Genomic DNA, 11,823 nt, shown 5'->3' on the forward strand with positions numbered 1-11,823 from the left:
GTCTTTTCCTCGTCTTCAAGATGAAAAAGTTTAAAACATACATAAAGGTTTATAATGTCCCTTCTTTTTACACGTTCATAGGTATAGGAAGACACAAAGGTGTTAACACCACTTTATTCCTTTGCTCCTTTGTCTCCATTGACTACGGTCGTCAATGGATTTGGTTTTCACTTGAGCCAACTCTAATTGACCATCGGAGGCTCCGCATGTCTGGTAGGAGCAGCTAGTGCACGTCACCTTGTGTTAGGACCTTGCAAGTTCGAATCCCAATGGTATCGTTGTATAACTGGTAAGGGTCTGCCTAACCCCAGCTTGGCTTTCAAAAGAAACTCATTACTAATTGATTTTTATTTTATTTTTGCTAGTTCAAGGTAACCACCCTCCCTCCCCATTTCTCACCGATCGCACATTGGCTGGCCTTTGGTTGGTAAAAGCCTTGAGGTTTTCCATGCCCACCTGAGAGTACACCCTGTTTCAACCTTGTGGCGAGGGATGTCCGGTTACTAATTGCACAAATCCAATCAACTGACATTAATGTTGAGCTCCCAACTTATCCCGTAGACAGATCACTCTTTTATATTTGTTGTCAACAGAGGAACAATTTGAACAATAGCATCTGCAATTTTCCCCGTTAAGAAGCACAAAACCAACAGCAAAATTATGAAACCCAAACAATATGAAACCCACTTGGTTAACTCACACGCAGACCCCTATAAGTATCATGGCACGATTAATCACAATTTAAGATTACCATACTTTTTAATGCGTATAGGCCACAAAAGCAATATTTAACTTCAAAACAGTATAGTCCTCTTTTCCAGGATTAAGAATTATAACCATTGGCAATATTTAACTTCAAAACAGTATAGTCCTCTTTCCCAAGATTAAGAATTATAACCATTGCAACTTGTGTGAGAATATATATACAAATGAACATATTAGGCCCCATTTCTCATTCTTCCCTATAGGTTTTAAGTGTTTTATGATAAATCTGAACAGTTAGATGTGTTCAGCATGCTCGATTTAGTGGGAATCGATTCTTTAATCATGTTTTTTCGATGAAAAAACATATTTTTATGAGCAAGGAAAAACTGGTACCTTCATAGCCATTGATTTTGGATCACTGGATAAACCTGTATACAAGTCAAATTCTGGCTATCCAAAAGTCGGTTCCCACTAAACAAAATCTATAGATCACATCTACGGTGTTAGATGTGAAAAAAAAAAATTTAAAACTATGATTTTTGAAGGAGCCTAACCAGACCTAACAAAAAAGGGGGCCTAAGGAACAAATTACTCTCACACACACACACACACACACATATATATATATATATATATATATATATATATATATATATATATATATATATATATATATAAAAGAAAGAAAACATATATTCATTATTTTGCCACCCTCGGACGTGAAGATATCTCTAATAAAAAACTCTTAAATTTTTTACACATCTGACCCTTTATATGATTTTACATGTTTGATTTAATAGGAGCTGGTCATTGGATCATGTTTTCTGAAATTGTATGCATGCTTTTTGGAATGTTGAAAAATCAATGGCCTATGATGTATTAAAGTTTTAGCCATCAAAAATTCTATTTTTATATAAAAAATACGATGCAAAGACTGATTCTTACTATATCCGTGGGTCAGATTTGATTAAAATAACTTTTCCCTATGAGTTTCAAATAAGTGATTTCTTATTATCAAATATATATATATATATATATATATATATATATATATATATATATATATATATATAGAGAGAGAGAGAGAGAGAGAGAGAGAGAGAGAACTTTAGCGAAGTAGGTTATATGTTCTCCCCCCGAAGACGCAGGTGCGTGTTCGGGGGTCCAAATGAGTGCCATGTATATAAGCACGTGGGGCTCGTATCCCCGTGCGTGTCGACATCACTTAGCATCAAAGTATGGTTGCCAAGACTTGAGTACCCTTTCCCGCCATTTTCGCCATGAAACGATGGTTTGAGAAAAGCACAAAAATATCCTTTATCCAGAAAAGGGAAGATGGTTTTTTCCCTAAGCACTAAACTCCCTTGATACTGCCAGATCATCCTTTGACGAAGCACCATCTGTTGTAATAGGAGCTCCCTTTGATGACACACCCTTTGCGATCGTCTGCTGCCACCGGAGCACCCTTTATCGTCATTTGTTGTCGCCGGAGCAACCTTTGTTATCGTCTGCTATCGTCGGAGTACCTTTTGTCATCATCTGCGTAGTGGGAGCACTGTTGCCACCATCAACTGCATTTACCTTCTAGGTGTTTCTCCTCTACTGTCGGATTACCAAAACTCTTGTCGTTTCGATGAGTTTCGTGTAAGGTTTCGTTTTGTAAACAAATCAATTTGTAAATCTGAATGCTAAATCTTATAACTGGTTGTACTATTCATACTAAATAATACCTATTTTCATACTGAAACAAATCGATTTGTACATACCCACCTTCTAGGCATCAAAAAATAGTTAGCACGATTTATTCTAATGAAGGTCAAATATTACAACGATATGTACTTATGAAAACTAAATTTCTACAACGATTTGTATGTTTGAATGCAACAATGATTTATACATTTAATATAGTAGCGATTTGTACGTTCGATGCAACAACAATTTATACGTTTGAAGAAATAGTGATGTGTATCTATGATTTATGAAGTTACCACAATTTGTACTTAAGTTTGCTAAATCGTACAATGATATTTACTTATGAAGCCCAAACGTTACAACGATATGTACTTATGAAGGGTGCACTTTCTACAATGATTTGTACATTTGAAGCATGAACGGTTTATACATTTAAATCAGTAGCAATTTGTATAAGGAGTTATGGAAGCAAGTGCGGAATTTGGGGAAACAAATATGGTCACAATATGGTACACTGGTAGAGATAATTACCAGTGGTTTTAATAAGATCGAGTGAAGCAAGAGTCCACCAGGGAAAGAGAGTCCACTAAGGAAAAGAAATAGACGATTTGTATGTCATAGTCCATCTGAGTCATCAAGTGACACTGAATAAACATTATGTGATTTTTGTAGCCCAATAATTATTTATTGTAATTCTATAATTCTTTGTTGTAATTCTATAAGTCTTTTTTATAACGTGACATTCTATAATTGTATAATTCTTCTTTTAATAAGTGTAACACACAAGTGCCACTGAACAAATTATTATAATGTTTGACCTTCATAAATAAAAATCGAAGAAGCGTTTAGCGTAGTGTACTATGGAAATTATGATTTACTTTTATGAGCTATCTTCTTTTTGTGATTTACACAATGATTGATAAAAGGCTGAAACAATTTGTACTTATGAAAGCTACGTGCTATCACAATTTGCTTGATATCGATTGGATTGCAATCAATTATAATTTTTTGTTATAACATAACATTTTATAATTATATAATTCTTTCTATAAGAGATCATGATTTATTTTTTATAGAGAAAGTGTTCTATCACGATTTGTACAATCATGAACATAAAGCCGAAATGATTTATTTTATCGCGATTTACATTTATGAGCTTTGTCTATGTGAACGATATGTCCTATCATAATTTACACAATGACTGATTTATAAAATAATAAACAAATCGACACGATGTTAAGACTTAGTAAAGTATAAATCGAGGAAACTTTATAAATACAAATCAATTTTGTTCACAAAGATATATCGTTGTCACGGTAATTCATAGCTATAAATCGACGTGATTTACAACCACATTCGTTTACAAAAAATATGTGTATCTAGTTGCAATACATCACGACCAATGGTTTGACTTAGATACAATACATGACCATCATCATCGAAGAAAACATACATCATCTGCATCACCCTCATGTCCAAATAGTGATGTGCTTTGAATGCAATCCAAGCAGAGAAGATGGAGTTGCAGAATGTATGGATCCTATCATCATGATATGTTTCTACAGGCAGACAAGATGAAACCATACGATTGCAGTATATTTGTCATGAAATATATCGAAGATTAGGCAAATACTTTTTTAACTGCGAAGGATGGTTTGCGAACGATGGAGGGTCCGGTATTAGGAATAGATCAAATACACAATCATCAACATTACCCCTGTCTTTCATACAGAATATATATGCTTGCTCTGGTATGACAACAATGATTGATGATGATTATGGTCCTTATATTTTGCGTAAACTTCGATATAGTTCACGACAAATATGCTACAGTCGTATGTGCCATGAATATATCAATGTTTACACAGAAGATAATCACCATAATCATCATCGAAGATTATCCAGATCTTTTCTCACGACGTGAAACAACTAGGTTATCAGTATCAAACCCCATCTATCAACCATAGGTAGAAGGAACACAAAAGAACAAATAAGAAAGAAAAATACAAGGAAGAAGAAGAAGAAGAAGGCGGAGAAGAAAAAAGAAGAAGAAGAAGAAGTTGTGTTGCCGCAAAAAAGACGAAGAGAAGTTAAATAGATTAGGGTTTTAGTCCTGGACAACGAATTTGGTCAGGTCGGGTAGGGTTTTACATAGAATAGGGTTTTATACATATCTATATTAGGATTTTACATAGATTAGGGTTTCACGCACGTGTACCTCTTTTTCTTCTTATTTGTTCTTCTTCTTATGTCATTCTTTTTTCTTCTTTGTTTTGTCTACCTGTGCATGATAGACGGGGGGTGATGCTGATAACCAATAATAGATATATTATGTCTACTTCGATATACTTCATGACAAATATGTCATATTTGGCACCTTTTTGTTGCCTTGGTCGTGATGTTGATAAATGTTGATATGTGCTTGATCATTGGACCCATTCTTACAAATCGCATGTCAGGTGAAATGTTGATATATACTTCGAGAATGAAAACATCAATGTTTTCTTCAAGATGATGATGATGACATCTTATGTGTAGACTTCGATGATAATGGTCATGTATTGTATCTAAGTCAAACCATTGGTCATGATGTATTGTAACTGTAAAATGATGGAGTATCTAAGCCAAACCATTTGTGTTTTCTTTGATGATGAAGTTTTAACTTCGATGATGATGGTCATGTATTGTATCTAAGCCAAACCATTGGTCACAATGTATCTGTGAAACATTTGTGGTTGTTAATCACGCAGATGAACTGCGATATTTGTTGCAACATCTATATCTCATAATAAGCTTGAATCAATACATGCTACCTGGATCCGAAAGCACAAGTTGACATGTTACTTGATGACTTTAATGTATAAGTAAAAAATGAGTTATCCTATCACAATTTACACAATGACTAATAAAAGGTAAAAAAGAGAAAGAAAAAATAAATTGACATGATGCTTATTGGTAAAGTCCAAATCAAGGTAAGTTGATAAATACAAATCGACTTACAACCATATCGATTTAAGTTTTATACTATAACAATATTTTAGTAACAAAAGCAAATCATTATGACAGACATAAACGTCATTGTGTAAATCGCAATATTTGTTTCAACATCTACGTTTCACAACTATTTTGGATCAATACATGCTACCTGGATCTGAAAGCACAAGTTGGAATGTTACTTGATGACTTTAAAGTACAAGTCAGAAATGATTTGTGCTATCATGATTTATATAATGACTAATAAAAGGCAAAAAAAGAGAAAGAAAAAATAAATCAACACGTTGTTTATTGGTAAAGTACAAATCGCGGTAACTTGATAAATATAAATCAACTTACAACCACATTGATTTAAGTTTTATACTATAACAATATTTTAGTAATAAAGGTAAATCGTTGTGGCAGACATAAACGTCAAAGCGTAAATCACGATATTTGTTACAACATCTATGTCTCACAACAAGCTTGGATCAATACAAGCTACCTGGATCTGAAAGCACAAGTCAAAAAATGATTTGTGCTATCGCGATTTGTTTCATATGGATTGACTTGTAACCGGTTATAATTCTTTATAGTAACGTAATATTTTATAAATATATAATTTTTCTATAACAGATCGCGATTTATTTTTATAGAGGAAGTATTCTATCATAATTTGTTTGGTCACAGGCATAAAGCGAAAATAATTTATCCTATTGCGATTTGCTTTTATGAGCTTTGTTTATGTGAACGATATGTCCTATCGCGATTTACACAATGGTTGATTTATAAAAAGCAGAAAAGAAAAATAATAAACAAATCAACACGATGTTTAGACTTAGTAAAGTATCTAAACAATACAAAATCACATATTTAGATATTTGAAAAGGAAGTTCGCATAAGCGAGAAAATTTATATAAAGTCCATTTTTTTTTAGAATTTTGAAATGAATTAAAAAGTCATTTTTGTGAATTATTATAGTTAATTCATTAGAAGCTTTTTTTTCTAAAAACTTATAGGTTGACTAATTAGAAAATTAATTATCGATAATATTTCAACATTTATTCAAGTTATTTAATGTTTAATTAAAAAATTTATGAGATCTTTGCAGAGTATTTGGGTTGACTCAAATGGATATGGAAAGAGTTTAGACTCGGATTAGGGTTTGGACCAGACCTATAAGAGATTTGGACCCATTTAAGACTCATATAGATCTTCTCTAATGTAAAAGGTATTTTAGATCCATTTAGAAAACAAATTGGATCCTACTAAGAAAATAAGATATCAAATCTACTTGAAGCATCAATTAGATCCCATTATGTAAATTAACATTTGGACTCATTTGGAGATCCAATTGGTATCCAATAAGTAAATAAGGCTTTTGGATATATTTGAGACCTAAATGGATCTCATGAAGGTAAAATTAATTTGTTTAGATCTGAATTCAATTCGAGACCCAAAAGAAAACAAGATTTGGATTCACTTATGATCTAAATAAATATTTTTAGTCTACTGTGAATTTTACTAGAATATAATAAGTTTTAGATCTATCTAAATTTCAAATGGATCTTAAATAAATAGAATTTGGATTCATTTGAGATCCAAATAAATTTAATTAAAATTTATATATGTAAATGTGTATCTCTATATATATAATAGTTTAGATTGGATTTAGACTTGATGAAAGCTAAATAGGTCGCACAATCAACCCAACTTAAGCCCATCATCTTAATCAAATACATCTCATCCCACCAAATTCGTTTGACCTATCGCGGTATTTGTACAACCATAAATATAAAGTGAAAATGATTTATCCTATCGTGATTTGCCTTTACGAGCTTTGTCTATGTGAACGATATGTTCTATCATGATTTACACAATGACTGATTCATAAAAGACAAAAAAGAAAAACAATAAACAAACTGACATGATGTTTAGACTTAGTAAAGTATAAATTGAGGTAACTTCATAAATACAAATCAATTTATAACTTGATATCGATTTAAGTTTTAGACTACAATAATATTTTAGTAACAATTGCAAATCGATATAAGTAAATCACGATATTACATATCGATATCGTTCACAAAGATATATCGTTGTCGCAGTAATTTCATAATTACAAATCAACATGATTTACAACCATATTCATTTATAAACAATATAGGTATTTAGTTACAATACATCATGACCAACTGTTTGGCCATAAAACGATTTGTAGCAAAGGCAAATCGTTGTCTCTGACATAGATGCCATTGTATAAATTGGTATAGGACAATATATGGTATAACGATTCAAATACAGTATATGTATAATGATTTATATATGTGAAGGCTAGATGAGACCTATTTTTACTTTTAATACTGTTTATTCACAGAACAACTTTTTGTGCAACGATTCAACTACAATATATATACAACAATTTGTATATGTAAAGGCTAGATGAGACAATAATTTTTACTTTTAATACAGTTTATTTAGAGAAAAACTTTTCATGCAATGATTCAAATAGAATATATATACAATGGTTTGTATAGGTGAATGCTAGATGAGACAATGATTTTACTTTTAATATAGTTTATTCACATAATAACTTTTTGCGTAATGATTCAACTACAATATATGAATAACAATTTGTATATGTGAAGGCTAGATGAGACAACAATTTTTATTTTTAATACAGTTTATTTACAGAATATTTTTTTGCGCAACAATTTAACTACAACATATGTACAATAATTTGTATATATGAAGGCTAGATGAGACACTGATTTTTACTTTTAATACAGTTTATTCACAGAACAACTTTTTATACAACGATTTAACTACAATATATATATATAACGATTTGTATATGTGAATGCTAGATGAAACAATAATTTTTACTTTTAATATAGTTTATTCATAGAACAACTTTTTGTGCAACGATTTAACTACAATATATGTATAACAATTTATATATGTGAAGGTTAGACGAGACAACGATTTTTACTTTTAATGCAGTTTATTCACAGAATAACTTTTTTTGCAATGATTCAACTACAATATATGTATAACGATTTATATATGTGAAGGCTAGATGAGACAACAATTTTTACTTTTAGTATAGTTTATTCAGAGAACAACTTTTTCATGTGAAGGCTACATGAGACAATGACTTTTACTAATGGTATAAACACTGAACAACAACGATTTACCTATGGTATTTACCAATGATATCAAAACTGCAGCTTTATAAGCTAGATGAGACAACAATTCATACATGTGAATGATACATATTACAACGATCGATCATGTTAATACAACCAAATACAATTATGTAGCTAAAGAATTCACACGTGATTCCTATGTTCCATTGCTCACTTTTGAATTGAACCGAGCCTGTCATGAAACAAAACAATATAAGACACTATATTAAGTTTAACAAGAAATGCAAACATCCTCCCAACATTGATTATATATCAACAGTTAAATCTTTACTTGTCTCGTCCATCTTCGCATTAAATATGACTCAGATATTTCTTGTATCTTCTCTTGATTAAGTGTCTTTAATGCATGACGACATAAAATACCTTTGAATTCATACATTTTGCAGGTACATTCAATTGTTCTGTTGTCAACATCTTTTTGGTGTATTAGTTTTAGGAGTATAAGTGGCCTACAACTGATAAGGTTTTATTCAAGTTCCATGGGACCTGATCTTGCATTAGGTCTAGACAATGGATGCAAACCTAAACTTGTTTGGATTGAACCGATCCAATTCTGGTCCAAAATTCAAATTAGACCAGTATAGGCTTTTTGTATGCGGTTCATTTTTTATTCAGGTCTATGTATATAGCATTTCAGGTGATAGGCATGATGGTCAAGAATGGTTCTGATCCCAGTTGGGTTGGGTCATGGAAGACCTTATTACATGAAAATAACTTCATTTTTGAAAAGTACAATAATTATGCATGAAGACAGTAATGATGTATATAGCTATAATATAAGTTAATGTAGTTTTTTCAACAATAATATCATACAGTTAGGCTAGGTAAAATTTCAATCAGATGAAACTAGTTAACATGTGAATCAGGTACACATTGTGTTTAGATATTGTCCAAGTTTGGGTTTGCTAATTGCGTTCATGCCAGACAGGTGTAGTCATTGAGGTCCAAACTGGATGTTATTGTAAATTAAAACTTGGTGCAATCAACATCAATGTCAACAAAACCTCGATGACTACACCTGACTGGCATGAACCCAATTAGCAAACCCAAACTTGGATAGTATTTATACAAATGTGTACCTGATTCATATGTTAACTAGTTTTATTTGATTGAAATTTTACCCAGGCTAACTGTATGAACTTATTGTTGAAAAAACTATATGAACTTATATTATAGCTATATACACCATTATTGTCTTCATGCATAGCTATTATACTTTTCAAAAATGAAGTTATTACCAAGTAATAAGGCCTCCCATGACCCAACCCAATTGGGATTAGAGCCATTATTGACCATCCTGCCTGTTACCTGAAATGCTATATATATGGACCTGAACAAAAAATGAACCGCATACAAAAAGCCTATACTTGTCTAATATGAATTTTGGACAAGAATTGGATCGGCTCAATCCAAACAAGTTTAGGTTTACATCCACTGTCTAGACCTAATGCAAGATCAGGTCTCATGGAACATGAACAAAACCTGACCAACTCTAGGCCACTTACACTCCTAAAACTAGTACACCAGAAAGGACAAGCATACAACTACATCTTGATTATGACTTGCTCTTTGTTGGATTTTCACTTGATTTCTTTCAACCTTCCTTAGAACAAACATATGTCTTTCTCATTATGACACCATGTGCATTTTTTGACCAAAAATACTTTCTAACACTGAAGCCAAGTTTTAAGGCTTAATCATTATAAAATTTGCATGCAACTTTCTCACTATTAAACTGCATCATTAGTGCACATGTTCACTTCTTCAGGTGCGTTATTAGTACATGTGTTCACTTCTCTATAACTTTTCAATAATTGAGATACATCATCTTCACTGCAATCAGATGATAAGCTCACCACTGTCATAAGCAAGATATTAATTTACGTTAGTCAGCACATACGTTTGCTGCGATTTATTCAAGATGCATATAACAACGGATACCGATTAGTTAAGCAAGTCAAAGAAACGATTGAATGAATCACAATATAAAAGCAACAATGATTTGTTATTTGCTTATACTATACATCGAGTTGTTATTTACTATGAGAATAAAATAAATGATTTATCGTAGATGTGTATTGACGATAGCGATTCACGTGACAACGATTTAATTATATCTACGATGTTGTGAAACAATTTCAATAGAAATCGCTAAATGAGCAGTGATTTGAATATGCAAATCACCATCGCAAGTACGCATCAATATAAATTTCGCACACACATGTTTTAAAATCATACTACAAATATCTTATAAATTGACACTAAAAAACACATAATAGCTTACAAATCGATATATAGATCGCATAATATATTATAAATCGATATAAAAATTCAACATAATAGCTTACAAATCGATATTAACAAACAAAATAATATCTCACAATTTGGTAGTATGTTACTACAATCACGATTTGCGTTACATTACATATACTGAGTGAATGAACGATACCGAATGAGGTAGAGGCCCTTCCTCATATTTGTAACCAAGTATTCTTGTCAATAGGCCTCAACGCCTTACAAATATCTTCAATTTTCTAACCGTCGAAAAGCCAACATCGACCTGTAATAACAAAACAATGCCTTAATGGCACTTACAATGACATACGTTCTTCAACAATAGCATGATGACATGAGAATGTACTCACTATGCCTTAATGACACTTGTTGAAATATTTATGTACCATTATTTTTTTTGATACTGCCTAACGAAAATGAAGAAGAGAAGACTGTAAAAAGCGATGGCCGACAAATCTCTCTATAACGCCCATCAATGATTTATAGTTATCTCTACAAAGTAGGAATGAACCCGAGAATGTTTTGTAACACAAGGCGGGAACAAGAATGCGGCAATGTGTTGTAACACAAGCTAAAAACCAAGGCGAGAACCTGAACTCATGGGAATGTGAAAAGCTATTTGCAGGAGAACATTTTTGTCTTACGCGTATCTATCTTAAGAGAAGACATTTCCGTCAAACGCATATCTATATCTTTTATATGTTATTTTATTATAAAATCATCATGAGTAACATAACATTAGCATATGAATTATGGCGTGTCTTAAAATATTCTTCTGTACACACCCAAACACACTAATTTGTCTTTGGGGGGGGGGGGGGGAGAACACACAACCCCCTCTCGAACTTTAGTATGCAGATACAAACTATTTTTTTTACTTTGGAGAAACCGCCCTCTGAAGACTTACCCCTCGACTCCAGGGAGTCACCAAGCTTCGGCTTATGCAGGG

The sequence above is a fragment of the Nuphar pumila genome, chromosome 16 (genome assembly GCF_984573655.1).
Source record: "Nuphar pumila chromosome 16, dmNupPumi1.hap1.1, whole genome shotgun sequence".
In the NCBI taxonomy this organism is placed as follows: domain Eukaryota; kingdom Viridiplantae; phylum Streptophyta; class Magnoliopsida; order Nymphaeales; family Nymphaeaceae; genus Nuphar; species Nuphar pumila.